This window comes from Symphalangus syndactylus, chromosome X, assembly GCF_028878055.3.
Source record: "Symphalangus syndactylus isolate Jambi chromosome X, NHGRI_mSymSyn1-v2.1_pri, whole genome shotgun sequence".
In the NCBI taxonomy this organism is placed as follows: domain Eukaryota; kingdom Metazoa; phylum Chordata; class Mammalia; order Primates; family Hylobatidae; genus Symphalangus; species Symphalangus syndactylus.
In genome coordinates, this window is record NC_072447.2 from 81,347,326 (window position 1) to 81,353,325 (window position 6,000).

A 6,000-nucleotide genomic window follows, 5' to 3' on the forward strand; every position below is an offset into this window, starting at 1 on the left:
GCCTGTAGTTGCAGTTACTCGGGAGGCTGAATCAGGAGAATGGTGTGAACCCAGGAGGCAGAGTTTGCAGTGAGCCGAGATGGTGCCACTGCACTCTAGCCTGGGCGACAGAGCGAGACTCCGTCTCAAAAAAAAAAAAGAAAAAAGAAAGAAAAAGAAATACCTGAAGCTGGGTAATTTATAAAGAAAAGAGGTTTGTTTAGCTGTCAGTTCTGCAGGCTGTACATAAAGCATAGTGTCATCATTTGCTCCTGCTGAGGGCCTCAGGAAGCTTACAGTCATGGCAAATAGTGAAAGGGAGCCAGTATCACATGGTGAGAGAGAGCGGGAGGGAGGCTCCTTTAAACAACCAGCTTTCACATGAATTCAGAGTGAGAACTCATTCATTACCATGAGGACAACACCAAGCCATAAATGAGGACTCTACCCCCATGACCCCAAACATCTTCCACTAGGCCCACCTCCAACATTGGAGGTGATATGGTTTGGCTCTGTGTCCCCACACAAATCTCACCTTGAGTTGTAATAATCCCCACATGTCCTGGGAGAGACACAATGGGAGGTAATTGAATCATGGGGGCAGGTTTTTCCCATGTTGTTCTCATGATAGTGAGTAAGTCTCACAAGATCTGATGGTTTTATAAAGGGGAGTTCCCCTGCACATGCTCTCTGGTCTGCCACCATGTAAGATGTGACTTTGCTCCTCATTTGCCTTCTGCCATGATTGTGAGGCCTCCCCAGCCATGTGGAACTATGAGTCAATTATACCTCTTTCCTTTATAAATTACCCAATCTCATGTATGTCTTTATTAGCAGCAGGAACATGGACTAATACAGTAAATTGGTACCAGTAGAGTGGGGTGCTGCTATAAAGATTCCTGAAAATGTGGAAGAGACTTTGGAACTGGGTAACAAGCAGAGGTTGGAACAGTTTGGAGGGCTCAGAGGAAGACAGGAAAATGTGGGAAAGTTTGCAACTTCCTAGAGACTTGGAGGGCTCAGTAACCAGAAATAGTGGGAAAGTTTGGAACTTCCTAGAGACTTGTTGAATGGCTTTAACCAAAATAGTGACAGTGATATAGACAATAAAGTCCAGGCTGAGGTGGTCTCAGATGGAGATGAGGAATTCGTTTGGAACTGGAGTAAAGGCCACTCTTGCTGTGCAAAGAGACTGGCAGTATTTTGCCCTTGCCCTACAGATCTGTGGAACTTTTAACTTGAGAGAGATGATTTAGATTATCTGGCAGGAGAAATGTATAAGCAGCAAAGCATTCAAGAGGAAGCAGCGCATAAAAGTTTGGAAAATTTGCAGCCTGACAATGCAATAGAAAAGAAAAACCCATTTTCTGGGAGAAATTCAAGCCTGCTGCAGAAATTTGGATAAATAACAAGGAGCCGAATGCTAATCATGAAGACAATGGGGAAAACATCTCCAGAGTATGCCAGATACCTTTGCAGTAGCCCCTCCTATCACAGGCTCAGAGGCCTAGAAGAAAAAAATGGTTTCATGGGCTGGACTCGGGAGCCCCCTGCTGTGTGCAGTCTAGAGACTTGTTGCCCCATGTCCCAGCTGCTCCAGCCATGGCTAAAGGGGGCCAAGGTACAGCTTGGGCTGTGGCTTTGGAGGCTGCAAGCCCCAGGCCTTGGCAGCTTCCATGTGGTGTTGAGCCTGTGGGTGCACAGAAGTCAAGAATTGAGGTTTGGAAACCTCTGCCTAGATTTCAGAGGATGTGTGGAAATGCCTGGATGTCCAGGCAGAAGTTTGCTGCAAGAGTGGGACCCTCATGGAGAGCCTCTGCTAGGGCAGAGCAGAAGGAAAATGTGTGGTTGGAGCCCCTGTACAGAGTCTCCACTGGGGAACTGCCTAGTGGAGCTGTGAGAAGAGGGCCATTGTCCTCCAAACCTCAAAATGGTAGATCCACCAACAGCTTGCACCATGCATCTGGAAAAGCCACAGACACTCAATCCCAACCTGTGAAAGCAGTCAGGAGGGGGGCTGTACCCTGCAAAGCCACAGGAACTGAGCTGCCCAAGACCATGGGAACCCACCTCTTACATCAGCATGACCTAGATATGAGACATGGAGTCACAATAGATCATTTGGGAGCTTTAAGATTTGACTGCCCCACTGGATTTCAGACTTGCATGAGGCCTGCAGCCCCTTCATTCTGGCCAATTTCTCCCATTTGGAATGGGTGTATTTATCCAATGCCTGTACCCCCCATTGTATCTAGGAAGTAACTAATTTTTTTTTTATTTTATAGGCTCACAGGTGGAAGGGAATTGCCTCGTCTCAGATGAGACTTTGGACTCCGGACTTTTGAGTTAATGCTGAAATGAGTTAAGATAGGAATTACACTAAACCTATAAATCAATTTGGGGATAATTGACATCTTTACTATGTTGAATTTTCTAATTCATGAATATTGTAAATGTTTCTAATTATTTAGATCTTTTAAAATTTCTTTCATCAGCATTGTTTAATTTTCAGCATATAGGTCCACTACATGTTAAGTTTATACATGAGTGTGATTTCATTTTCTTTGCAATGGTTGTAAATGTTGTGTTTTTAATTTCAGTATTTACATATTCATTGTCAGTATGTAGAAATTCAGTTGATATTTGTATGTTGATTTTGTAGTCTGTGACATTGCTGAACTCATTAATTCTATGAAATTTTTTGGAGATTCTTTGGAATTTTCTACATAGAAAAGCATGTTGGCTGGCAGCAGTGACTCACCTCTCTAATCCTAACTTCCAGCTGCATCCATATTGCTGCAAAGGACATGGTTTTATTCTTTTATATGGCTGCATAGTATTCCATGGTGTATATGTGCATTTTCTTTATCCAATCTACCATTGATGGGCACCTAGGTTGATTCCATGTCTTTGCTATTGTGAATAGTGCTGAGATAAACATATGAGTGCAGGTGTCTTTTCGGTAGATGATTTATTTCCTTTGGGTATATACTCATTAATGGATTGCTGGCTTGAATGGTAGTCCTATTTTTTCTACTTGGAGAAATCTCCAAAATACTTTCCACAGTGGCTAAACTAATTTACATCCCCACCAACAGTGTATAAGCACTCCCTTTCTCTACAACCTTTTTACTTTTTAATAATTAATAGCCATTCTGATTTGTGTGAGCTGGTATTTCATTGTGGTTTTGATTTGTATCTCTCTGATGATTAGTGATGTTGAACTTTGTTGTTTTTTCTTTTTTAGACGGAATCTTGCCCTGTCACCAGGCTGGAGTGCAGTGGTGTGATCTTGGCTCACTGCAACCTTTGCCTCCTGGGTTCAAGTGATTCTCCTGCCTCAGTCTCCCGAGTAGCAGAGACTACAGGCATGAGCCACTACACCCTGTTAATTTTTGTATTTTTAATAGCAATGGGGTTTCACCATGTTGGCCAGGATGGACTGGATCTCTTGACCTCGTGATTCGTCCACCTTGGCCTCCCAAAGTTCTGGGATTACAGGCCTGAGCCACCATGCCTGGCCTGAACTTTTTTAAATATGTTTGCTGGCCACTTGAATGTATTCTTTTGAGAAGGGTATGTTCATGTTTTTTGCCCACATTTTAATGGGGTTGTCTTTTACTTGTTGATTTAAGTTTCTTATAGATCCTGGATATTAGTCCTTTGCCAGAATCATAGTTTGTAAATATTTTATCTCATTTTTTCTGTTTACTCTGTTGGTAATTTATTTTGCTGTGCAGAAGCTCTTTAGTTTAATTAGGTCCCACTTGTCAATTTTTGGTTTTATTGCATTTGCTTTTAAGAACCTAGTCATAATTTTTTTTTTTTTTTTTTTTTTTGCCTAGACCAATATCAAAGAGAGTATTTCCTAGGTTTTCTTCCAGGATTTTTATAATTTTAGATCTTATATTGAAGTATTTAATCTATCTTGAGCTAATTTTCATATATGCTGATAGATAGGGGTCCAGTTTCAATCTTCTGCATATGGCTAGCCAGTTTTTCCAACACCATTTATTGAATAGGGTGTCCTTTCCCCATTGTTTATACATGTTGAGTTTGTCAAAGATCAATTGGTTGTAACTATGTGACTTTATTTCCAGGTTCTCTATTATGTTTTATTGGTCCATGTGTCTATTTTCATACCAGTACCATTCGTTTTTGGTTACTTGTAGTATTGTTTGAAGTTGGGTAGTGTGATCCCTCCGGCTTTATTCTTTTTTTTTTTTTTTTTTTTTTGTGAGACGGAGTCTCACTCTGTCGCCCAGGCTGAAGTGCAGTGGCACAATCTTGGCTCACTGCAAGCTCTGCCTCCCTCTGGCTTTATTCTTTTTACACAGAATTGACTTGGCTATTCCAGCTCTTTTTTGGTTCCATATGAATTTTAGAATAGGTTTTTCCTAATTCTGTAAAAACAACATTGATTATTTGATAGGAATAGTATTGAATCTCTATATTGCCTTGGGCAGTATGGACATTTCAATGATACTGATTCCTCCAACCTATGAGCATGGAATACTTTTCCAATTGTCTGTGAGGTCTGCGATTATTTTCAACAGTGTTTTGTAGTTCTTCTCACGGAGATCTTTCACCGCCTTCGTTAGGTGTATTCCTATGTATTGTTGTATATGCGTGTGTGCCTATTGTAAATGGGATTGCATTCTTGATTTGTTTCTGAGCTTAAACATTATTGGTATATAGAAATGCTATAGATTTTTGTACATTGATTTTGTATCCTGAGACTTTGCAGAAGTCATTTATCAGGCCTAGGAGTCTTTGGGGGGAATCTTTAGGGTTTTCTAGGTATAAAATTATATCACCAGCAAAGAGATAATTTGAATTTGACTTCCTCTTTTTTTTTATTTGGACATCTTTTATTTCTTTTTTTTTTTTTTTTTTTTTTGAGACGGAGTCTTGCTGTCTCCCAGGCTAGAGTGCAGTGGCACGATCTCGGCTCACTGCAAGCTCCACCTCCCGGTTTTATGTCATTCTCCTGTCTCAGCCTCCCGAGTAGCTGGGACAACAGGCGCCTGCCACCACGCCCAGCTAATTTTTTGTATTTTTAGTAGAGGCGGGGTTTCACTGTGTTAGCCAGGATGGTCTCCATCTCCTGACCTCGTGATCTGCCCCCCTTGGCCTCCCAAAGTGCTGGGATTACAGGCGTGAGCCACCATGCCCGGCTGACACCTTTTATTTCTTTCTTTTGCCTGATTCCTCTGGCTAGGACTTCTAGTACTATGTTAAATAGGTGTGGTGAGAGTGTGCATCCTTGTCTTGTTCCAGTTCTTAGCGGTAATGCTTCCAACTTTTGCCTATTCAGCATGATGTTGGCTGTGGGTTTGTCGTAGATGGCTCCTATTATTTTGAGATACGGTCTTTTAATGACTGGTTTGTTGAGGGTTTTTATTATTAAGGAATGTTGGATTTTATCAAATGCTTTTTCTGTGTCAGTTGAAAGGATCATATGGTTTTCATTTTAAATTTTGTTTATGTGGTGAAGCACATTTATCAATTTGCATATGCTGAACCATTCTTGCATCCAAGGAATAAAGCCCACTTGACCATGGTGAATTAACTTTTTGATTTGGTTTGGTAGTATTTTTTGAGGATTTTTGCATCTGTGTTTATTGGGGATATTGGCCTGTAGTTTTCTTCTTTTGTTATGTCTTTGTCAGATTCACATCTATGCTTTTACATGCAATGTGCTCCCTTCCATTTCAATCAAAAGACCAATTCAAGTCTTCCTCCTTTTAGCAGTCTCTGATAACCACATCATAGGTGATTGTTCCTTTCTCTCAACTCTTCTAGCATTTTGACTACTAGGATGCTTACAGTGCTTTATCTTTGAGAGCAGAGGCTATAGCTTATTCTTACATGAACATGTCATTGGCTCCAGTCCCAGTGCCTGGCACAGAGCAGACACTCTTTAATAAAGAAATGAATTTTATTCAGCTTTTTTCCCATCTTATTTCTTACCAGAAATACAAATTGTATGAGTTTCAGAAAAATGGTATTTCGGTCAAA